The sequence below is a fragment of the Puma concolor genome, chromosome A2 (genome assembly GCF_028749965.1).
Source record: "Puma concolor isolate L17-30 chromosome A2, mPumCon1.1.hap2, whole genome shotgun sequence".
Classification (NCBI taxonomy): Eukaryota; Metazoa; Chordata; class Mammalia; order Carnivora; family Felidae; genus Puma; species Puma concolor.
In genome coordinates, this window is record NC_141668.1 from 126,709,993 (window position 1) to 126,735,675 (window position 25,683).

The window sequence follows — 25,683 nt, forward strand, 5'->3', positions numbered from 1 at the left end:
TACACTCTGAATCTATTTCAGTGACAGATTGGAGAACTCACTACTTCATTCTTCTACTCTAGCAATGAATAATTACTGTGTTTTTTAGGGGGAGAGAGTCTATTTGTGGTAATTGGGACAATGAGTTAGCATTACAAAGGTTTGTAATAAGTGCTTCTTATCCAAAAGCATACTACATTTAGTATTACTATTTTGTAACTACACATCCATGTTTATCTGCTCTCCTAAAATCTAGACTTCCTAATGTCAAAGCATTTCCACTAATTCTATTGGCTTCTTATTTTTATATCTTCCAACTACCTTAACATCTTTTTCATTTTTTATGCAGATAAAATTCACATAATGTAAAATGTACTACTTAAGCATTTTAAGGTGTACAATTCAGTGTTCCTTTTTATATATTCACAAGCTTGTGTAACCATCACCACTATATAATTCCAGAACATTTTAATCACTTTCAAAAGAAATTCATATCCATTAAGCAGTCACTCTCCATTCCCCCTTGTCACAGCCCTGGAAACCACTAATCTGCTTTGTTTCTGTGGATTTCCCTATTCTGAAAATTTCACATAAATAAAGACATACAACATATGGCCTTCATTTCTGACTTTTTTCACTTAGCATATTTTCAAGGTTCCTTCATGTTGTGGCATGTGTGAATACTTTGCTGATTTTTTTTTTGGCTGAATAACTTTCCATTCATAGATATGTCACATTTTGTTTATCCATTTGTTGGCTGATGGACATTTGGGTTGTTTCCACTTTTTGGCTATTATAAATAATGTTGCTATGAACACTGTGTACAATTTTTTCTGTAAAAATATTTCCAATTCTCTTGGATATAACACCTTGAAAGAAACTCAAGATGTTATTAAAACCAGCATTTTAATAGCACTGTGTTAGCCTTACTTTGTTTCATCATGTCACAGGCACATGTCTGTTCAAACTATTCTCCAAAACAGAAGAAGAGGAGGAAAAAAAAAGCACCAGAAAGAGGCCATAGACTAGTGAACAACAGATACTACAGAATACAACTCAAGAAAGCATGTTACAGCACAGATTAGCTGACAGGGATCACAACAGTGTGCATTTACTCTCATTGCCAGAGAACATAAAAACATACATACTGCGTGCTTAAGGAGTCATTTTATATATCATTATATATATATATATATATTATTATATGTGATATATATTATTTACATATATCATTTTATATATTTTTAGGAAAATACCTTAAACACAAATGGAACTACAATTAATCAGCTATTAAATAAAATAATTAAATGTTTGTCAACACTGATACATTTTCAGTAATTTCATTAATGGTTGCTATATTTAATTGGCCTCATAAAATTCAGGCCAATCATCTGGTAATGTAAAAGAGGCATTCACAAGAAAATAAATTGCAAACTAAAAATTTATATAGATGATCTGCCACACAGTAAGGTATAAATAGTTATCTTCAACATACTAACATATTGTAATGTATGGGAAAATAAGAAAATTTCAAAGGGTGATTGTAAAAATGGAGCACAAATTTATGTAAAACTAAAGGAAAAAATGAGTGGTTATCAGGGGAACTGTGGGGAGTTTGAAGTTGATGGCTTAATAAAATTTAAAACACATGTAAATCATTCTTTTTGAGTCAGAGTTGTTAGCCAAAAAAATAAGTTAGTCAAGAATACCAGTCAACAACAACAAAAAGAATACCAAACTAGAATCAGGCTCCAAGTTAATCAACCTTTATCTCCATAGAGCAAGATGATGCTAGACAGAGAAGTAATGAGGCATAACAAGTGAAGCAACTCACAGAGTTACACTGAACATACGAACCAGGTAAGAAAAAAAGGAAAAGAGCTAACAATAAAGTTGTTAGACAAACCTTTCTCAAAGTAAGTATGTGGAAAAAACTAAGCTCATCAAGAATTAGGAAAAATAAAAATCTATCAGTTGATAGATAATGGCATTGTCAAGTATGACAGAGGGCTTTAGATGGCTCAAAGATTTCTGTGTTCCCTTAGACATAGCTAGCTAGTGGCCAGAAGAGATAGGAGGCTACAATGTACACAGAAAACAAGAAATTACAAACACCATTATACTGCTATGTTCTTGAAGATGTTTTTGGCTTAAGATAAACGCGTCATGGGGAATGACCAGCACTGTAGTTGTGGTAAGTATGTACTGAACATTATAGTGCTGGAAATTTTATTCATTCTCCCAAGAGCAGGATATGGTATGTACTATCATCACCCCTGCTTCATTTATTAGTAGACTGAGGCTCAAAGAAGGTGAATAATTTGGTTAAGATCACACTGCTGCCTGATTTCAGATCTTGAGCTCAACACTGGCTTTGCATGTTGTCGGACTAGAAAGCATCAAAATATGGTAGAGGTGTACCAAATAATCACAAAAGCTAGAAATTATTAGACAAGTTTTAAAAACGAAGCCATGAAATCACTTATGTGACCAAAAATGACTTCTCTAACTTTCCTTGTTAGGTCACAGCAAACTTTTAGTAGGCAGTCTTCCTGTTTTATCCCATCAGTATGTCATGAACTGTCAAGAGTGTGGAAAACGCCATCCAAATCTCAACTTTTCACTAACCGAGCAAGTAGGTGCCACGTCTGAAAGGTTGCTTCTGTCACTCCCCAGACACTGCTGGAGTTTGATGCCAGTGTGACGTGCCTTCCCCAGGTGATAGAACAAAAACCATGTGTGTCAGTCTCATAGTATTTCCTACTTCTGTCAGGAACTTAAATTAACTGGTGTTGAGGCTTTGAGAACAATTTTATGAGAGCTGGGGTTCTAAGTACCAAACTTCATACAGAAGTTCTTATAAGCTGAAAAAGAAAGTAGGTAAAAGAGGTTGAGTTTTTCCACGACAAACAATAAAGTTTGTTTTCTTGTTTTTTATTTTGGTGTTTCACCCTGTTCTTGAGGGTTACAGCCATATATTCACATGAAGTCAATAGCTAAAGATTCTGAGTCTGGCTAAAAGCATGATTTCTGGAATTAGACTGCCTGCATTTAAATTCCAAATGCCACTAAACATGGGACCTGGGACAAGGGAGGAACATTACCCTCCAATTGTGCCTTGATGGCAAATTAAGATTTTACAATGTGGGTCCAAAAGATAGAGGTGAGAAGGAAGGCACAAGGAGATTACTCACTCTCTTTCTCTTGCTTCTTTAATACTAGCCTTTCAGAGAATAATAAGCAATTGTTCAAATATTCGTTTAGTCAAGAGCCCTAGATTCATAACTATGCTTATAAATGCCTATTGGTTAGTTGAATATTCTCTCTGGTGATCAAGAAAATATGAAGATAGGAAGGGAAACTTTGGAGGTCATAAAAAAATATCTATCACAATTGTGCCTACAGATATTTTAATGAAAAGTCCTGCTTATTATAATGAATACCATGGTTTACAAAACCAGGCTCTATTTACATAAATGTCCTTTTAATATGGTTTGACCAAGTAAGTATCTCATTCAGAACACAGAATAACATATTGTTATGTTCCTTTGGTTCCTTATAACACAGTGGAGTCCCTTTTTCAGACACAAACTTAAAGGGCTCTGGCCCACTGTCATGGAGAAAGCATCGCATTTGTCATTTGGTTGTCTCTGTGATAATGTTCTTCTATTCCCTGTATCTGGTGATGATCTTGGGTTAGTAAAACATTTTTGCCTTGAGTACATCATGGAGTTCATCTATTATATTTTGCATCATATCAGGGACATACAATACCTAACTACTGTATTACAATGAAAAGTGTCTCATTACTTCACTGCAACAATTTCCATTTTTTCCTTTGATTAAAAAGTCATGTGTGTAGTTGTGCCTTGCCATGATAAAATTATCCAGCTCCCCTTAAACCAATGCATTAAATATTGTTGACCCTTGCCTCAACCAATAATTTCATTTGGATGTTGTTCATTTCAGTTAGTTTTTTGATTGTTTTTATTTGTTTAAATTTGAAGATGGAGAGATCTACTTAGGCCAGGCATTTGGCTCACAAAGGAGTTCATCACTTGAGGTCAGCAACTTCAATTGTCAGGTTTAAACTTGAATTTTAACTTGATGGGCCAGGTTTATTAACTCAATCTTCACAGCTATCAGGGATTCATTATCTCGTAAGCCTAAACTAAGGACAAACGATAGCAGTGACAACTCTACCCAGTGCTTACTATATGTACCAAACACCAAACTTAGTTCTTACTTATGTAATTCTCACAATAATATTGTGAAGTGTTTTGCGAATCTAAGGCACAAAGTTAGAAAATGTTTTCTTGAGTTAAATAGTACCACAAGGTCTTGGAATTCAAAACCATCCTATTTAACATCCTTTCTTTTATGCTATACATTTTAAAGTTTTTCTTTGAAGTTATAGAAACTTCCACATATATATAGAATGCACAGTACTTCTATTTCTACAGCTAAGCACGTATGCCTCTCTCTATATCATTTATCTCAAACATGATGTCTTCTAAGATATGTAGTTTCTTTGGTGATATAGACACACAGGAGCAGACCTTGGTGGGGACAGAAGCCAGTGGAATTCTAGCTCTGACTTTAGTACCTTGTTCAGGAAGAGTTGCCTATTTCTAATAGGGTTGCTAATTTCTTACAGCATATAACAGATTGATTTAATATTGGGCCAGTTTATTTTTCTACTTTATTAGTAGTCAGCTACTATGTTGGTGTTCTCTAGCATACATAGACTATGAAAGCATTTGTTAAACCAATTTCAAGATTAAGCCATGAATGAAACGGGCTCAGGCTGATTTTTACTATTTAGTGACATGACAAAGTTAAGACCATTTTTAATTTTCTTTCTTTATAGGTTATCTTTTTTGTTTATATTTAAAGGGTAACTTCTGCTTTAGATATAGGCTATTCCCATTTTTATTTTATAATCTTGCTTCCAATTTATGTCTTTCTGTGTATCTTTTTAGACATTTAATGAAAAGTTGAGAGGTAGCCCATCAAACAACTGAAGTGTGCTGCCATATACGTCTAGAAAGACCTGTACAAACTGTAAAAGTTGCCACCTTCTCATGTGGTCTTCAAATCTGGTTTCTTTTTAATTTATAATTTTCTGGTCAAAAAAAATTTATGTCATTATCCTGTGCATTCTGCTATTGTGCTGATTCCATTGAATTACTCAGCCATGCAAGGAAGGAGAAATTGACAAATAAATTCAATAAATAGCATTGTGCTGAACTTGCTGAGTCTCCAAACAAAAAGGAGGTAAGCACAAATGAGCCATGTAGGTGCATCCCACCTTAAGTGGAGAATAATCATTAAGCTCCAAGTGAGAAAAGGACAAACAAGGAGGAGGAGAAAAGTAAAAGTATATAATGCTACCTTGAATGAGAATTCTACCAACAAAGGAGATTGCGAGGGAAGATGAATAATTATACACGTGTGTTCTATATGGGAATATTCAACACAAAGTCCCTGAAAGATATACAGTAATACCATGAACACTGGCAAAACGGGGTAGTCAGGAAAAAAAAGTAAAATAAGAAATAAAAATATTTTATGGCAGAAAGAGTGTGTTAAAACCACATTCCACTCTGTATTTTTCTGTAAGGTGTTGAGTGGGAACTTTTGTTTGACTCCAACGAAAGTTTTTTGAACCAAGCAACAGCTTATATGTGCTTTAACTTTTAAAAGCCACTCTACTCTCCTCATATTTAAAAAATCAACCCAACAGGCATTCTGTTTATTATTAACCTGGCTGGTAGTCTGCCAAAATGTTTACACTGCACCTCTCTAACAGGTATAGAAAAACAATTAAATGATGTATATCATATTCTCAAGTGACTTGCATACCGCGATTTTATGAACTTTCATAGCCCTTCAAAATCCCCTGTGAAAGAGTGGGTTCTAGAGCACATAGCTCCTTCCTCCTCTCTTGCTTTTTGAGTTTGTTTTTACTGAACCTACCAAAAATTTTCACTTCTGTGGTCTATTTATTTGTATAATAATCTTTTTTTTTTAAGTGGTAGATTTCCACCTTGCGTTACCACCATAAGGTATATGGTTTCTTTAAAGGCAATTGTATTAAACTGTATCACCATAATTATGGACCAAAAAGATTTTTTTTTAAGTTTGTTTATTTATTGAGAGAGAGAGAGAGAGAGAGAGAGAGAGAGAATGAATGAATGAGAGGGGGGAGGGACAGAGATAGAGGGGGGCAGAGGACATGAAGCAGGCTCTGTTCTGAAATCAGAGAGCCCAATATGGGGCTTCAACTCACAAACTGTGAGATTATGACCTGAGCTGAAGTTGGACACTTAACCAACTGAGCCACCCAGGCTGGACCAAAAAGATTTTAAAAGAACCAATGACTTTTAAAAGAACAAATGACTTTAGAAGACAACCAAATTTGATTCACACAAAGATATTTACTGAGAATTTTTATTTGCCATGTACCATGCTATGGAGATCACAAAGAAATAGAAAAGTCCTATTTTCTAAATACTTATAATTTCATTGGTCAATTAATTTTTTTTTAAATTTTAAAATCAGGCAAAGAGAAATTCAAAACAAACATGCAAATGTTAAAAAGGTTATACAAACATATGGTATGAATTCAATTTAATTACTCTTATAAGTTGAAAATATAAGCACAGTTTGTATGAACATATAATAGAATTTTTACAACTATTAATTTTAGTTATTAAGAATATTGTTGATTTTATACTCTGCTGAAATTTCATATCTTTCAAATCAAATTTTAATTTTTTGGTCAGAAGAATAAACATGAAGTAGATGTGAAATTCACTGCATATAACTATTAACTGCTAAGAGTTCAAAAGCAGTATTGATCCCTGAGAAAAGGGAATAAATAGAATAGTCAGAGAAAGGAACATTTAGGACATTATTGTGGGAAACTTGCATGAGCTTAAGTTTTGGTAAGTAGCATTGCTTGATACTAAAGACAAAAGAAACTGAAGACATTTAAAACAGTATCTAATGGATATAACCCGATTAGCATATAAATGGCACACTCTCCATGTAATATTCGGCTTTGTCTACACAATTCATGAAATACAATGTAAACAGCGGTTTATTCACATTCTGCGTGCAGAAAATAGTACAGTGTTACAACTGCACAGCCTAGTTGATATGAACCTAATCAGTAGATGTATTCATAATTAACCACTTAACAACACTAAACATTACTGACTTCAATTAACAAGCAACATGAATGATGCAGATGCAAAGTTTTTAGGTAACTCTTAAATTCTTAGTTTAGTTTCCCTAAGGAAAAAATGTTAATCCCTCCATGGAATATTTATGAAATACATGCACTTTGAGTTGTTTTTCCAGTTAGGGTCTTCAATTTGCACTAATTCATCTACACTATCCAAACTCTGACCTCTCACCCCGTGTCCTGTGACATATTTTGAAAACAAATCACTAAGACTCTGATAAGGTATAATCCCCATTCCTGAATTCCTAACATTGTGTTCTAATCAAAAGAATTAATAAGCCATACCACAGGGACATGGGTTGGTACTGCTAATATTTAATATTTTCACTACAACAATTGACAGTAAACTTAGTTTCAAGGATAGAATTCTCTCTTCTCAGGTCTGGCTTCCCTCTCTATTTTTTCTCCTTCCCTCTGGATATCTTTTCAACTTTCTTTTCCAAGGTCCATATAATTGACCTTCTAATGTGCTGAGATTATCAGTGGGAGAGCTTTAATAGAGAAAAAATGAGGTTATTCATTGATTGGTAGCATTTACCGATGAGGTAGAGAAGTAAATAGACATATTCTGAAAATAAATTGTTCTCAATTAAAATGGTATCTAAGTTTTGTGAGGAGAAAATTAAGCAAACACAGATTCTGAAACAATTATAGACTTCAAGAACAAATAATTTCTAGGATGATTCCTTGATTGCTAAATTTATGGCATTGGCCTCTGCAGGTTGGAGAAGGAATAGAAAAGTAAGTCTACCTTCTTAAGATCCAAACTGATTATTTTCCAAAAAAAATTTTTTTTTCCTCTTTCTCACAAGTTTCCAGGGGATTCTTATTTCTATGTTTATGTAGAATAGGAAAACAATGAAAATGTCCATTAAATGAAGGCAAGGAGAAAAAGTTCATATATCTTGGATAGCTAGACTGAAAAAATGTACACCATGGGAGTTATTATTATCCCGTTTTTACAAGGGCGAGATTAACCTGGATAACATATTTAATAACATAATATATGTTATTATTAAGAAAACATTAAGGCAAAAAGCTGGCCTTCACATAAATGTGTCAAGGATTTCCTTTATCTGGCAGGCTCAGCCAAATTTCTAAGACAAACAATTTCCTAGAGCTAGTCTTGAGGATGTGGGTAAGTGACTTCCAACCAAGGGAATCCTGTTTTCATCTACATACCACGGTCCCCAACTTAACTCACTCATCAGTCATGGTAATTACCACTAATGAGACCAAGAGGTAAAGTTATACGTCTCCACGTAAGACATCAACAGTGCAAGAAAACCAAATTAAAGGATACATCCTATTGCTACATCTATCCCTTGGTTTACATTTCAAAGAAGGCTGAGTTGAACCTTTTATGATCTCCCTTGGGATATAAACATACACATATACATTAACACAAATATATAAAACAGGACTTACGGAGATACTGTCTTCAGAATACTACACTTAAAGGCAATTATGAAATATAAAAGAAGAGCCCAACAGAAAAATATTTACTTTTTAAATGGTCATTGCAAAACAATACACGTTTTAACAGATTATGGTTTATTACCATTACTGTATTCATTTTAAAAAGATCCTTAATAAAATTTCAACTTCTGGATAGCATCTCACAATCTGGTCAGTATTTGAACTCCAGCATTGGATACAGCAGAAAAATTGGATAAGACAGCTTCCGGGCTAATTTAATTTTTATTTGTCCTTCTTAGTTCAGCCAATCTAAGAGAGAAATTTCATATCCTATATTGATATATTAAAAAATAATTCCTGGGGCACTTGGCTGGCTCAGTAGGTGGAGTCTACAACTCTTAATCTCGGGATTGTGGCTTCAAGTCCCACAGTGGATGTAGAGGTTACTTAAAAAATAAAATCTTTAAAATTCTTTTAAGACTTAAAAAATAAGGCTCAGTCAGATAAGCATCTGACTCTTGAAGTCATGACTCTCTCAGGTCATGATCTCACAGTTCATGAATTCAAGCCCAGCATCAGGCTCCATGCTGACCCTGCAGAGCCTGCTTGGGATTCTCTCTCTCAGTCCCTTGTCCTCCCCCACTCACATGCACACACACTCTCTCTCTCAAAATAAATAAACTTAAAAAAATAAAAATGAATAATTCCAGTTTCTGCCACAATATGTAGAGAGTTATCTGGTGTTAGGCACACACACATAGTCTATCTCTGAGGATCCATAACAGGATACTCTGATAGACTTCCATCAGTACCAGGCAACTTCCTCCTCTATAACAGGTAGGACTGTAACCTTAAGAGTTTCCTCTGATTGGACCAGGTAATGTTACAAAATAAAGCCTCCAATTCAGTCATCACCTCATCCTCATGGGAAGGAGGCCAGAATCACCCAGATAGGAATGTGCTATTGTTGTTGTTTTAAAAAAGCTCACTAAGTGTTTTTGAGATTCTTAAAATACTACTTCCAAAAAATCAATAAATGAGTGATTATAGTTGTACCATGAGTAATTATAAATCTGACTGTCTAGTTGAGGAGCTCAAATACACTTTTAAACGTATTCCTAATTAATATTTAAATAGATTAAATATTTTTTAAGGAGGCTTTTTAAAAAGACTTTTTATACACCTTTTTTGTTTTTTAAAATTTTTTTTTTCAACGTTTATTTATTTTTGGGACAGAGAGAGACAGAGCATGAACGGGCAAGGGGCAGAGAGAGAGGGAGACACAGAATCAGAAACAGGCTCCAGGCTCTGAGCCATCAGCCCAGAGCCCGATGCGGGGCTCGAACTCACGGACCGCGAGATCGCGACCTGGCTGAAGTCGGACGCTTAACCGACTGCGCCACCCAGGCGCCCCTATACACCTTTTTTGATACTTCAAATTAGTACTGACAACGTTTACTAGAGTTTTAGTGTACCAATTGTAAAATGCAAACAAAGGAAATTGTGTGTGTGTGTGTGCGCACACACATATATCAGTAAGAGATTGTCATACATCTATTTAGTGCACTAGACTGTTCAAATAATAATGAACATGAGTGTATTTTGGCAATGGAAAGGTGCACATGACATTGTAGAATGGAAAAAAGTAGATAAGACAAACTGCATTTAGGTAAAATGAAAGAAGTGGTGCATACAGAAATTCATAAATATCTGCACGTCAAATGTTTTTTAAAAGATCAGTAATGGTCATTTTGAGGAGGTAACATCATTAAGATTTTAACAATCTTTGTATGCTTTTCTGTTTTGCTTGAAATACCTACAATGAACTTTATTACTTTTATACTGAGGGAAAATAAACCTATGAAGTTATTTTCATTTTGGAAAATGTTGAGGCCAAATCAAGAAAGTACTCACTAAAATTTACCATAGATTATAATATTTTAATAACATTTTCCATGATTATAAAATTCTTTGATGATTACTAATTTAGAACCATACTTAAATACTGTTTTGCAACCTGGTAACCTGCTTTTTTTCCTGTTTAGCATCTTGTGAATATGATCCTGTATTTTCAAATATTCTTCAAAAATATGATTTTTAATAACTTTTTTGGTACTCAATGTATAATACATTAGTTTAACTATTATTTAGGCTTCTAACACAGAAAGCAATTTCAGGACATGATTATGAATTACAAAAAGTTGTTCACTGAAGAATGAATCTTTGACAGTGATATAAGGTCAGGTTCTCAAGTTAAGCATAGTTGCCTCATGGTACATAGACTCAAATAAGCCATTTGCTGGAGGCAAGATGCCACTAGGTGATTTTGCTGCAGAGAATCTGATGCCCATGCTCGGAAGCACTGATATAAACAGGACAATCTAGGAACAAAATGTCTAAATTAGCTATCTACCTGGAATCAAACTATTCTTTTCCTTAACATAAGAAAATCCAAGCAATGATTTTCTTATTAAAGTAATAATGGTGAATAATTACATAGCACATTATAAATTTTTGCTCCCTGCATTTTCTTGATAAACCTGTAATACAGATTACATTATTTTTTTTTAAGTTTTAACTCTAGCACTTTATTTTTCTTCATGAACAATTTAGACCCACTAGAATTTATTTTGTACCAAGTGTAAGTTAGATTATTTCAGTTTTAAATTCCACAATGGTTTTCCTTCACTATTAAATAATTATTTCCCTTAAATTTATTTTTAAGTTGATTTATTCATTTTTAAAAAGAGGGAAGGAGGGAGGGAGGGACGGAGGGAGATTAACAGTGGGAGTGAGGAAGGGGCAGAGAGAGAGAATGCCAAGCAGGCTCCACACTCAGCAGAGACACAGGGCTCAAACTCACGAACTGTAAGATTATGACCTGAGCTGAAATTAAGAGTCAGACACTTACCAACTGAGACACACAGGCACCCCCTCTACTAATTTTTAATACCATTTTTATGGTACAGGAAACATTCACATACATATATATTTCTCAGTTTTCTATTTTATTATCTATTTGATGTGTGATATATGTGCTATTATTATCCCTGTTTAACAAAAGAAGAAATCGAAGTAGAGAGGTTATGTAAGTAGAGTAAGATGACATAGGGAGTAACTGCAGAGACAGGGAACTCAGCACTGTGGCTGCAAAAACCATGTAACTATCTTCAGAGTTATAAGCACAGCCATGATACAGGAGTTACATTCAAGACCATGGCCAGATTTTTTTTTCCTATCATCTGCATTCTTTTTGGTACACTTGAACACCAAAAGCAGATAGATTCCTAAGAAGTTCGTAAGAACTGGCCTAATTAGCGCTCACATTTCTAAGAAGAAAAACTGATGTCCAACCTCAGAGAGACTGTTTTAAGAGAGAACAGATATAGCCTACATACCTATGAGCTGCTAATACCCCACATATGTTAATAAGCGCTGGTTTGCATACCAAACAGAAATATGTATGTATTGCACTTCAGGAGCCTGCTGGACTAAAAGAAATGAGTTCCAAGAGGGAATGGTGTACTCCCTCTTGGAAAGGTCCAAAGGAATGGAATTACCCTGAGTTGTCCTCAGATACATTTTCCAGCACAGCCTACTTCAGTCTTCCTCAAGCAAATCACATGGTTAATGCCAGAAAATGATCATAATGAACCATGTTCTTTCTCCTCCTGGTCACTGTCTGGAGCATAAACAAAGTACACACTAAGAGTCCTTTCCAGCAATCCTGCCCAGAGTCATCTGTGAAATACCTTTGAAAATGAGGAAAGCAGGGGACCCTGAGGGCCTAACAAGTACTCCAGACCCATCGTCACTGGGATGGCCAAATGACTATTCACAGAGTGTGATCTCATGTATATGGCATGCACACATTCTTTACTTCTTTCTGTTCCCAAATGTCTAGAAACAACCCCCTGCAACACACACACGCTTTATAATGGCTATGAAGATGATCAGTAAGCAAAATCGGAGTCCTGAGTTCAAAGTGCTACTATAATTTAACTTTTCACCTAAAAAACTGTCACTTCTCTGTTTTCTATTTATTTAAATCAGGGTTAACTCTCTGATCCATCTAGTTTTTTTTTCTACTTCAAATCCTATAGTTTTTTTTTTTTTTTTTAAATTTTTTTTTTTTCAACGTTTATTTATTTTTGGGACAGAGAGAGACAGAGCATGAACGGGGGAGGGGCAGAGAGAGAGGGAGACACAGAATCGGAAACAGGCTCCAGGCTCTGAGCCATCAGCCCAGAGCCCGACGCGGGGCTCGAACTCACGGACCGCGAGATCGTGACCTGGCTGAAGTCGGACGCTTAACCGACTGCGCCACCCAGGCGCCCCCAAATCCTATAGTTTTAACACAATCTGCATTACAGACATTTCTAACCAATTTAGGAACCCCAGTGAAAAATGTTTATTTCTTCCTAAGTGTCTATCATGATCTCTCCTACCTCTCCTAATGGGTTTCTTAAGGAAATTCAAATGAGTGGTATCAAAATCCTGAAATGTTTAACGCCATCTAAACTGTTCCTTTGATGTTCTTCCCAGAGATGAACTAAAATGGTGCCATTTCCTGTTTGTCATTATTGGTATAGTGAGCTAATAAGCACACAGCATCCAGCATGACTTCGGCTCTGAGACTGTGAACAAAGAAGCCATTTAGAGATGCTGAAATGCACACTGTGGAATCGCCAAACTGTGGAAATTCATCCAGGAGAACATATCTTATTTCCAGAATATAAATGAATTAATCAGTAGGCTTGCCACCCACATGCCAGAAACATTCCTGATTAAATTTAATGTAGTAAATTTGTGCAATCACCACCATACTAACCATTGATTAAACAAAGGCCTCTGAGTGCTAATTCTTTCAATGTGCGGTTTTTTTCTGTTCTTGTTTGAAGGGCACGCCTTTGAAAACTTTGCTAGTTTGAGGGACACATACACATGCAGAATTCAGCCTGGGTTTATTTCCCATGACAGCCTGGCATTAGTATAGGCAGGGCAACTAATGCATCCACATTTAGACAGAAGCCTATTTAGTTCATCTGTTACATTTGCACTAATAATTCCCTACTACTTTGTGGATGGGTGGAGAAACCTGTTTATCACAAGATATCTACCCACCTAATTTCCTCTCTCCATGTATCAACTAGAGACAAGCAACTGCTCCTTATCCTAGAGATTAGAGTTTAAGGTTGAAATATACCAGTTGACTCCAATACCACATAACCTACACATTTGACTTTAGGCATACATTATTTGCATGAACATAGCTAATAAAGTAGGTAGATAAAAGAGTTGCAAAATATAAAGAACTAAGGTTTTTTTCAGGGCTAGTTCTTTATTTTCCTCCCAGAAGATATATACATATAGATATAGACACAGATATACATTAACTAGAATCTAAATTATATAACAAGTCCACTTACTAATTCTGGCTGTAGTTTAACAACAGTTCAGCCTGCATGTACTAAGTTCCTATTATACAACAGGTATTGCATAGAAGAATCAAATTCCTGCTCTAAAGGTAGTTTAAAATTTTGTGGCAGTAACTGAGGTATATATAGTATTTCTGGACTAAAAATGATTCTCCTCCTAATTTATCAAAGACTTCCTCATTCTAAGTACTCCAGAATCATGTTAATGTAAATATTGCATATTCCAAAGTATATTTCTAGACTTAAAATAAAACTGATATTAAATCTCTAATCTTGAACCATACTGAGTATGTAAGACTGCTCTCTCAAGTTAAAGCTTTGGGGGAGGCAAGAAAGGGAACCCCCGGTTTGGCCATAAGAGAAGTCTGGCAAACATTATCTTAGACTTATAGAAAATCCCTAATCTGGAGCATGGAACAACAATCAGAATGCATATTTGATTGTATTTTAATAGCCAGCACAGTACATTGAGCACATAGTGAAATGTTGTTAGACTAAAAACACTGACTCCTCTTTTTCTCACAGCTCACACTGATTCCATGTTCAATTCCTGTGCATTATACTTTCAAATTACTGCTGCTATATATTCAGAATATGATCACTTCTCATCACCTCCATTGCTACAACCCTCCCCCAAGAGTCAACAGGTTCTAAGGATTTGATCACAGTACAGAAACACCTAAGGACTATTAAATGTAAGACAGAAAGCCTTGGTCTGATACGACTTGAGGTGGCATATTCAAAACAAAGTGGTATTATTTTCAATCTATGTAAGAAAATCCACTACTTTCCAAAAATATAACAGGTTACCTTAGGAAACGATGAGTGTTTTCACATAGATTTTAAGAAATGTTTTAGGCGAGGATCAGCATGGTCAGTTACTAGTGAGCAAAGTATGGGACATACATGGATTAGATGATACAGTTACATCTAATTCCTACGATTTTATGCTATCAAACTGTCACATTCTCAAAAAGTTCCTGAGTCACAGATAAGACAGAATTGTCATGTATAACACACATAGCATGTTTATAATACTGTAGAACCATGAAACGATATCTTATTAGAAAGTGGGATGCAATTCAAATATTCCTTTCATTCCAAATGAATCTCTCCTGCTTTGATTTGTATACATCATTTCAGGATTTTACAAACCAGCTGTGAAATTGCTGATTTGTCTCCAGTATGAATTTCTTTGTCAGAAAAGAAAATGGCCCTTTGAAAGTCTTCTTCCTATGAGAAGAGGAGATATTTATGCTTCCTTTACAAACACATACAGATCAATTCAAAGAAAACCTACTCATTGCTTAAGTGAAAGACAGTATCACCTCAGGAAATGGTTATTTCAGTGTCCGTCACACTAAATTTCCACCCCACCCCCACCAGTCATGTCTCGCACAGGAAGCAGGAAAGGAGGTCAATACTCTCTTTTAGACACAGGCAAAGTTCACTCATCAGTAGTTCTTTACATTTCTGAAAGGGAAATTCCCCTGGTACCATCTTTGTTTCTATGAGACAAGACAGATCCATGCCAATAAATGCACTTAATTCTTAATTGAGGTCCTCTTAAAATTCAGTAATATAGTGGATCACACACCACTGTGTGCTTCTATTTGAAGAGACATTAAAGTAACTTTGGCAATTTCATCACCTTCTCATCACCAGCCCATACTCTTTTGATATCTTAAAACCGCAAGCCAAGCAAACCATTTGACTGTGATGGCAGCTATTGTTACTACCAATGACCTTCCCCTTGTGAAAACTCTTCAACAATCCTTCTGAGAAGCGTCTAATATTGTGACATTTCTATAACACTCAAAATAGCAATGCTGTTCTTTACCAATGAATCAGTTTGCAGAGAACACATTATAAATTCTTCAACAACAGTGCTCACTAAATGAGACACTTAATTAATTTGATCCCAGGACATTAAGACACCATGTCTCAGAAGTATGAAAGCCTCAATCACAGCTAACAGCCTTTATTTAAAAATCCTCCAAGGGGACCGAATCATAATCCTATAGGAGTAGATGGGATTTTTTTGAGGAGGTCAAAAAGCTGTCAGAGCAAAATATGAAAAAAGCAGGTTTAAAGGTTTAAAATTAGTAATAAAGAGAATGTTTCCCTTATGTGTCCTGAAACATTAGTCTGAAAGTCATTTCCAAAGAGGAATCCAAAACATGTCTTGATAAATGGTTGTATTACAGTTGCCAGGGTAAGGAAAACTATACTAATCTAACTACAGTATTTAGCACATAAGATGTTCAGTGATTAATGAGTAAAAAAGGAATGGCTGGGTACAACTGTTTTCAATTTTGTTGAAAATCAGCCTCAGTTTTTGTCCCATTCACATTTAGGGAAATACTCCCTCCATGTACATTTTCAATGAATATTTGTTGATTTATTGATGAGTATTTGTTGCCACAAAGACTGCCAACACCAAATTATTGTACTATACTAGTCCCTGCCCATATGTATTTCATAGTCTACTCAGAAAGATTGTATTTTTAAATTAAAATTAGTGTTTATGAGAAAAATAGTGCTAATCTTTTCTTTCCTAAGACAAATGTTAGCTGGGCACATGGCCACAAGAATGACTCTGTTGCTTCTAGTCTTACATACAGTCACATGTAGCAATCTAAGTCCATGGGATTAACGAGAGAAGCCGTATGGCAACTACTTTCATTAATGGAAAATAATTGCTTCATTCTCCATTCTGCTGCTTAGAATGTGTCTAAACACCAAAGCTCCTCCTATGAGCATGCACACAAGGACAATATATAACAAAGTCTGGATCCCTCACATCCTGCAACACCAAAGCAATGTTGGATTAACTACCCTGACTTTTACTTGAAAGAGAACAAGTAACTTTTATTAATACTCTGCTATCATAGATTTTCTTTTTCTTATATCCAAATCTAATTCCACTTAACTTGGTATGAAAACAGAAATGTTATTTAAGTTCTAATGTGTCTGATGGGATAGTTATCAGGAAAGTTTCTGGAAAAAAGTACATTTGTGAAGTAAAATACTATGAAGCTTCAAAACTATTTTACCTCTTTGTTTACCTCACATTTGGGAACCTCAAAAATCCTCTGGGCAGGAAAAGGATAACAAATTCTTATTATATACAAAAGAATATAGCACAGAGAGGTTATAAGACAAGCCCAAGATTATAAAACCTACTCTTCTTCTCATTCAGTACCCAAACAGATTGCATGCCTTACTCCAGCATGACGATTTTTTATCCTCTTATATAAAACTGCACAGAAGTCTAAGTGGTCTCTGGCAGGTTTTTGTTAGAAAAGTCTGCAGCACAGAATGAATCTGGAAAAAACAAGATGCTTTTAGTTTCCTGAATTATATGATGCAGATGAAATTGGAAAGAAAGGGAAAATTATCCGGAAAAATTGGTCCAGTTGGGGATACAGAGCGGAAAATGGATGTAAGCATTTTAGATATCTCTTCTACATTACTTCATGTAGCATAAGTTTTCAATAAATGGAAAGTGTCACACAGAAGGGGTTAGAAATATGTTTGCAATTTTCACATTAAAAGTGAAGGGAAACATACAGGGAATAAGAATAGGGAAAACTGAATCTTGCTGAGGGGGAAAAATGCATTTTACCAGCTGGAGAAGGCCTGAGTAATATAAGTAGAGACAATGTGATTTGTGAGGCAAGTTGCAAAAGGCACTCCAAGATGGGAGAGGGAAAATAAAATGAAGACGACAGCATGTTTAGGACTTATTGGGCAAAAATAAAATCACTTTCAACATGCATCCCACACTCAGGACTCAGGCAGATTTATTTGATCAGTTCTGACAATAATAAAAAGTAGTACAAATGGAAGATGTCCAGCCATTCTCAAGGTACACAGTTCTGTCTGAAAATTAAACAACTAACTTCTACATCTGAGCGATATGCCACTGAAAGGGAAAAGCAATGAGGCAAAGCTGTCTTACACTATTTGCTCTATTCCATATAATTTTTGAATGTCTGCAGTCTGGAATAGCTGGTGTTGATCCTCAAACTTCTATCCCAGATGGTAAATGTAGCAACTTGCATCAAAATAAAACAGTAGAAAATTCGTGACAGAGAAGATGCTCACACTCATCTCCTGGACAGCTTTCTCAAAGCTCCACCACCAAGGCCTATAATATAAATAATGTATAAATGTGTCGTTTCAAAAAAATCTCATTCATGAATATCAGTACAGATGTTATTAGCAGCATGATCATAACATGTTCTTCATTAAGATGCGGCTGCCTCCGAAGATTTTTTTTTATTTTTACTCTGTAAGTAACAGACAAACCAAAATGCAGGCCTTTAAATTTAATTGGCATTTTCTATGTTCTCAATTCAACAGAAACCAATACAGCGTAAGTGCTGAAACTCTGAATAATAACTTTGAGTCACTACATAGCATCAAATCCCACAAATAAGAATAATAGGCAATAAACCATGTGGGAAAAAATTAGGGAATTTTTCTATCCCCAAATGTGCTATGTTCATTTATTTTGACAAGTACAATTTAGTTTTAATTATTCATATGGTAGTGAATATGCTGCAGAATATTTCATAAAGAAATGAAAACTTAAATCTATAATGAGAAGTCCTATTAACAGGCAACATTAAATATTGACTTAGAATAATGCAAAAAGCAAGGAATTTATAGCAGAAATCCGGATGAGTGAGCTTTCACAAGGCAGAAACAGTAGGTGGCCAGCTCTTGTCCTTAATATCTATACATTGCTTTCTCTTCTGCCTGGTTGCTTAATCCATGGAAGTGCATTTTTATTGCTCTCCAAGCTCAACCTAAAATGATGGTGAATTTGAGAATGTTTGGAAATTTACAAAACATCTTAACATTCATTACCTTAATTTAATGTAGACTTTTAAATTTTGCTTCCTCTGGGAGGCAAAAACTTAGGCAAAGCCTAAAGACATTTTTGGTTCTCCTAACTAGGAGAATGGTACTGGGTAGAGGTCAGGGATGTTGCTATCCCCACAAAGCACAGCCTCCTACAGCAAAGACTTTCCTAGCCCCAAACGTCTATAGGCTGAGGTTGAGAAACCTTGATTTCATCCTAGAGATGCATTATATAATAGAAAGTAAAAGAACAGTTATCACCATTTTTGGACAAGAAACGGAAGCCCAAACATTCTGTAAGTTATACAAAAGGGAACTCTCTGCAAGTACCACCCTGTAACCTATGGAAAGTAAAACAAAGATAACAAGATATGAATCCTAGTCTGCCACTCAGCCACCACCTACAGACTTTGGCTATAGCATTTAACATGTAAAAAGATTTTTTTAAATATTTATTTATTTTGAGAGAGAGAGAGAGAGAGAGAGATAGCATTGAGAAGGGGAGGGGCAGAGAAAGAATCCCAAGTAGGATTCATGCTATTAATGCAGAGCCTGACACAGGGCTCCAACTCCCTCACAGTGAGATCATGACCCGATCCAAAAGCAAAAGTGAGATGTTTAACCAACTGAGCCACCCAGGCACCCCAACATTTAACATTTTTAACTGTGAAAGCAGTTTCTCCAACTGGTAATACAATTATAAGTAAGAATTCATATGAAAATCTATTTATGAAAGGTAAGGCACTGTCCAAATGTATGCTATCATTAACTTTAAAGACAACTTTCACTAACATCTCCCTTCTCAGTTATCATGTTTTGTTAGTAAACTAGAAATTTGTGTTACAATTGGCTAAATAAACTAGGCTGATGTCCAAAAACAAACATATGGCTGAACCCCATAAAGTTGTTGGGGAGAAAGGGGACATGTGCAGAAGAGGAGTTAAAAGAAAGGCTGAAATTAAAAAGAAAAAAAGGTCTGAAACTTAGACTTATCACTGAAATATCAGTTTACTAGTACAATATAGTTTTGGGTGAATTATTTAACCTAAGTCTCTATGTCCTTATTTGGATAATAGTACTTGAACCTCATAAGGCTGCAAGCACTAAATGAAATAATAAAGGAAAAAGAACAGTGTCAGAGTACACACGTACCTGCTATGATATTAATAATCACATATGACATGTTAATAACCATATTTTAAATGTGTGTGTATGTGTGTGTACATATGTGTGTATATGTATGTATATGTATATACATACATCCTTGTTTATTTTCTTTTATTTTATCAAGAATCTCTCTTATGCCAAGCTATGCTGTAAGGACTGGGAAATAGTGGTAGTTCAAATGGATGAGGTTCCTGGTGTCATAAATCTCACATTTCAGCGGGGGATATCAGCAAATCAATATATGAATAACAAAAAATCAAAAATAAAAATTGTAAAAGGTCAGGAACTCAGGTTTAGACATGAGATAGTAGTTCAAAGTATCTATGAAGATAAAGATTAGTTTCCAGAAATGCGAGAAACAGACTATGTGAGTGGAATTATTACATACAGGATTTGTGATCCAGGAAGTTCAAAGCCAATTATGGCATGGGTGGTGGGTTCATAAACGTGAGCAAATAAGGTGCATCTAGCAGGAGTAGGTGATTAAAACCAGAGTAAAGCATTTTCCAATTGTTTTCTTAGGCAAGATTTCATTCTAACATAATATATTTCATCCTGTAACTATCTATGTCTAGCTTATTTATTAGGAAGTTTCTAAATGCTTATTGAGACAAGAAAAATAAGGCAATCTGTGGTGTTCCTCAATGAAATTTCTCAAGTCAGAATATCAGAAAAGTAACAAGACCAATATCAACTGTACAGGTATAATTTGAAAATGTTAAATTGGTAAGAAATCTTGGCAGATTATGATCAAACTAATTCCATTAAAGAAAAGATTAGTGGTAGGAAGTTGTATTTTGTTTCAAGAAAATAAAGAAAAATTAGTGAACAGAATTCTCCAGCAATGAATTTATCAAAGGATAGATAAAAGAAATTCTAGAATTATGGTCTAAATCACACAGCAGAATATTTTTTCTGCTTTGTTTAGAATATATTATCCCTTTCTAATTTTTTATCTTGTTTCTCATAAATAATATAGCATCCACCCATATAAAATTTTTTAAACAAATAGGGATACTTCTACCAGAAAGAAAGTTGCTGTTCATTCCAATGGGGAAAAAAATAAGGCAGCAGGAATGCAAGTAGTTCAAACACTTTTTAAAACATTAAAACATTGGGGCGCCTGGGTGGCGCAGTCGGTTAAGCGTCCGACTTCAGCCAGGTCACGATCTCGCGGTCCGTGAGTTCGAGCCCCGCGTCGGGCTCTGGGCTGATGGCTCAGAGCCTGGAGCCTGTTTCCGATTCTGTGTCTCCCTCTCTCTCTGCCCCTCCCCCGTTCATGCTCTGTCTCTCCCTGTCCCAAAAATAAATAAACATTGAAAAAAAAAATTAAAAAAAAAAACATTAAAACATTGACCAAAGACCGAATTCTTCAATGTGCTTAGAACCATGACACAATACAAAGTATACTAGAGATTTAGGATAATCTAGTCACCTTGACCAACTTCAATTAAAAGAAAGCCAAACTAGTAAGACTAGATTCTAAGAATGCTCTTTGGATCTTACTTCCAATGGCCATTTAAACGGTTCAAAGTACACATGCAAATACTAAATCTGGTAGGTGTGTGTACTTGTGTGTGTGCACGTGTGTGTGTGTCTGTGCACACGCGTGCTTTGCACATTATGTCTGATTTTCTTTTGTGAATGTAATGGTCTCTAAGGGACAAGAAATAAATTTAAAATATGCTAAATTACCATAAAAGGTTAAAGACTAAATGAAGATAAAACACCCTGACAAAGAAATAATAGTTTTCAAGACAATCTTGTTTTTTGACATCTTTAGTCAACAATGGTATTGACTTCAAAAGGAACTAAATATTACATTGTACTTTGGATGACAAACCAACCAGATCATCAAATACTATTATCAAGCCAGTAGCTACTTAGAAAGGATTCAGCATTTAAGTTACCTCACTTAACCATTTGAGTTACATTTCCTAGTGGATGGGCTTTTAAATCATCAGCTATAAGAAATCTACAATTAAGCCCAGAAAATAAGGACATATTTTATTCTAAAAGATAAGGAGAATAACAGAAGTGATTACCTATGATTTGACCATTATTTCAAGCAGTACCATTTCACTTCTAATGAATGTCTTCCAATCTTTTTTTTTTTCCTTTTTCTTGTTTACATATAGAAAATATAATTAATAGGAATGCAAGAAAAGTAAGAAAACAGGGAAGAGTAATTTTCATTTTTCTTGACACATGAATTCTAAAAAAAAGTGGAAACATGTTTAAAAAATATCTAAACGTCATGAATTATTGAAGCAATAAGGTCCCAAGAGACTAAAAAAAATGTAATAAAGATGACTTAAAGACTTAAATGTTTTGTTAAAGATTCATTTGAAAATGAAGTCCAGTGCACTTCCAATGGAACTTACATATTAAGTTTTGATCAAAAACTTTACCCAGAGTATTTTTATAGTTGAACTAGATTAGAGGAAAAAATAAAGTCAATCATTTCATTAGACACTACTGGCTTTAATATCTATAATCTGTTCATTCATTAAGTTATTATGTATCCAGCACCTATTATATGAAAGCAGTCTTCCAATTCCTGTATATGCGAATGTACAGTATGAATAGAAAACATCACAGTTTACTGCCACATATGTAGTGCTGATTGGAATACACTTAGGCCAAAATAAAATAAATGCATTTGAATCAATGAAATTGATTTTGGCATACTCACTTTCTGAACCGTTGTTTTTACTATATACAATACAGCAGAGGAAAAAGAATGTATCAACTGGACAACTCATCAAATTGGAAAACAACCTTTTCTTTTTAATATTTATGCTTTGTGGCATAGCTTCAATGAAACTATACCAACTTTATTTTTCAATGTAATCCATGATGTATGACAACAGGGAAATATGGAATCTGTCTACATAATATATTGTGAATCAAGAAACATTAATAACTAACTTTTAAAAATAGAATAATACCTATTTCTGCCAGCATGCCACCCTGAGTAAAAGGCTAAAGTACTATTTTATTTCCTTGCTGTCCATTAATCCCAAATAGAGAAAAGGCAATGACCCTATGACTTTATTACCAAAGTCTTCTGAATGACTTTGATGATACAAAAACTTATTTCCTAAGGGACTTTTAGTGATAGAGCCCTGAAAGCCCTATTTCCAAAATTTCACAGAAGTGAGTGTTCAGAACCAAATGAAAACACAAAAATCAGAAGAATTGAGGAAAATGAATCTAAATAGATATTCTGTCATTTATCGAGTACCCCTGAACTTTGCTGTTATTGTTAACAAATACTTAGAGAATATACTATCAATAGATTTTATCATTATTCCAGGAGCAAATATTTAACATCCTAGATGGCCATGCCCAACTTCCCAAATGTTAACTGATGCCACTACAAATTGCTTGTGGCATATTCCAGGTGTATCAGGAAATTAATTATAGCTTATAGGACAGGAAATACATTTTCATAACTGGTCAGGAGGACTGGCTTTTCATTAGCTTCTTTTCAAGAGCAAGAAGTAAGATATTCCTATTAGGAATTCTGAAAATATTCATATAATGTGTAAATAGATGACAACACATTAGCATTTTAAAGCAGAACTTTTCTTCCTCATATTTATGTGTAAAATATTCAAGTGCCTTTACTAATTATTCTTTTAAAGTAATCTCTCCTCTTTTTAAGTTGACTAGAACTAGAGCAAAATCAGTGAAACTTTCTAAATTACTAGGTATTATACTGAACATTCAATATTATGTTCTGTGTTTCCCTGATCACTGTCTACTTTTGTCTTCATTCACAACTTACTAATATTTTAAGAATTATAATACACATATTCTCAGGGGGGACAACATTTAGTATGTTTTAAATATCATTATGCAGTACAAAACAGAGACAATGTAGATTCCTTCATAAGCAAAGATTCCCAAATAGTATCCTTTATTTTCCATTACTATCACACACTTTTCACTTTAGAGCTCATAACAACCATAAGCTCAGAAAGTATATAATGAGGTACATAAATAGACATAGAATATAAATACAAGAATATAATAATGATAAGAGCAAGAATTAATGACAACTAACAATGAAACTTCTCTGAAGAAGGCAGCATTCTGGGATGGCCCCAAGATCCCTGTCCCTTGGTGTACACAACCAATATGATACCCTCCCTATTAATGAGGGTGTGGCAGTGAATACAATGGATTTCAAACCCCTGGTTAGACTATTTCATATGACTCAGGTGATTAGATGGAGGCCCCCAATCTGTTGGTTCTGAGTTATTCAAAAAAGATATCCTCTTGGATGGTTTTGAACTAAAGTAAACTCTCTCCCTTCCTGAAGGGAGAGGCTTGAAGTGATAAAAATTGCTCTGCTATGAACAAGTAAGCTGCTATGTTGTAAGGTGCTTATGGAGGGCACCACATGGCAAGGTCCTGAGGGCAGAGTCTGGCTGACAGTTAGTAAGGCAAGGATCTGAGACCTCATTCCCACATCTGCAAGGGAATGAATGTTGCCAATAATCTGAAAAGTCTGCAAACAGGTACTTCCCTTATTGAGCCTCCACATGAAGATACGGCCCACTGACACTTCCATCTTAGCATTATGAAACCCTGAGTGAATAATTCAACTAAAACATGCCCGATGTCTGGTCCATCAAATTTGTGAGATAATAAATGTGGGGTTACTTTAAGTTACATCTGTGGTAATTTGTTACACAACAGTACAAATGCAATATAGGTGTACTATCATGTACTGAATATTTTTTAAGGCTTTGCCAGGTATTGTGCTAAGTTTTATATGTACTGTTCCATTTAATCCTCAAAACAAATTCATAAGACAAAAGCTATTAATAACACTATTTTATAGATGGTGAAGCCATACAGGGTAAGTAACTTGCTTAAGGTCACATAGCTAACATGGATGATGGTGAATTTTTAATCTGATCTTATTTAACTACAGAGCTTATGTTCTTAAACACTCTATTCTACTCTCCCTGTGACAAAGTACACTGAGGCCATGATCCTAAAATCTGTGTGTGAATCAGCTATGCCATTTAAAGGGAAACACTGACTCTCCCTTCTTGTCTCTGGTCTAAAGCCCTTTCATATCTAAGATTCTCTCATGAAATTAAATCCTTTCATTTTTAATTGACTACACAAAAATGAATACACTTTTATATAGAAAAGTTAAATTAGAAGGGTCAGTTATAAGGTATCTTAGGTTTTCAAGTGAGCCACCTTCTGTCGAAGAGACCCAAAACCCATGTAGAAAACAACATTTTGTTCCGATTCTGTGTCTCCCTCTCTCTCTGCCCCTCGCCCGTTCATGCTCTGTCTCTCTCTGTCCCAAAAATAAATAAACGTTGAAAAAAAAAAAATTTTAAAAAAAAAAAAAAAAGGGGCGCCTGGGTGGCGCAGTCGGTTAAGCGTCCGACTTCAGCCAGGTCACGATCTTGCGGTCCGTGAGTTCGAGCCCCGCGTCGGGCTCTGGGCTGATGACTCAGAGCCTGGAGCCTGTTTCCGATTCTGTGTCTCCCTCTCTCTCTGCCCCTCGCCCGTTCATGCTCT

General features: G+C 35.1%; 1 protein-coding gene across 6 annotated transcripts in view; it reads right to left on the reverse strand.

The window, feature by feature from the left end:
* Positions 1 to 25,683, reverse strand: part of CNTN4 (contactin 4) — a 903,676-nt gene that overhangs the window by 727,548 nt on the left and 150,445 nt on the right. Inside the window, exon 1 of one of the 6 annotated variants that reach the window (XM_086697567.1) lies at positions 18,053 to 18,232. The exons of the other annotated variants lie outside the window; for them this stretch is intronic. The gene's annotated coding sequence lies outside the window, so the exon portion shown is untranslated. Of the gene's footprint in view, positions 1 to 18,052; positions 18,233 to 25,683 lie in introns of those variants that run through there. 6 annotated transcript variants of the gene reach the window in all.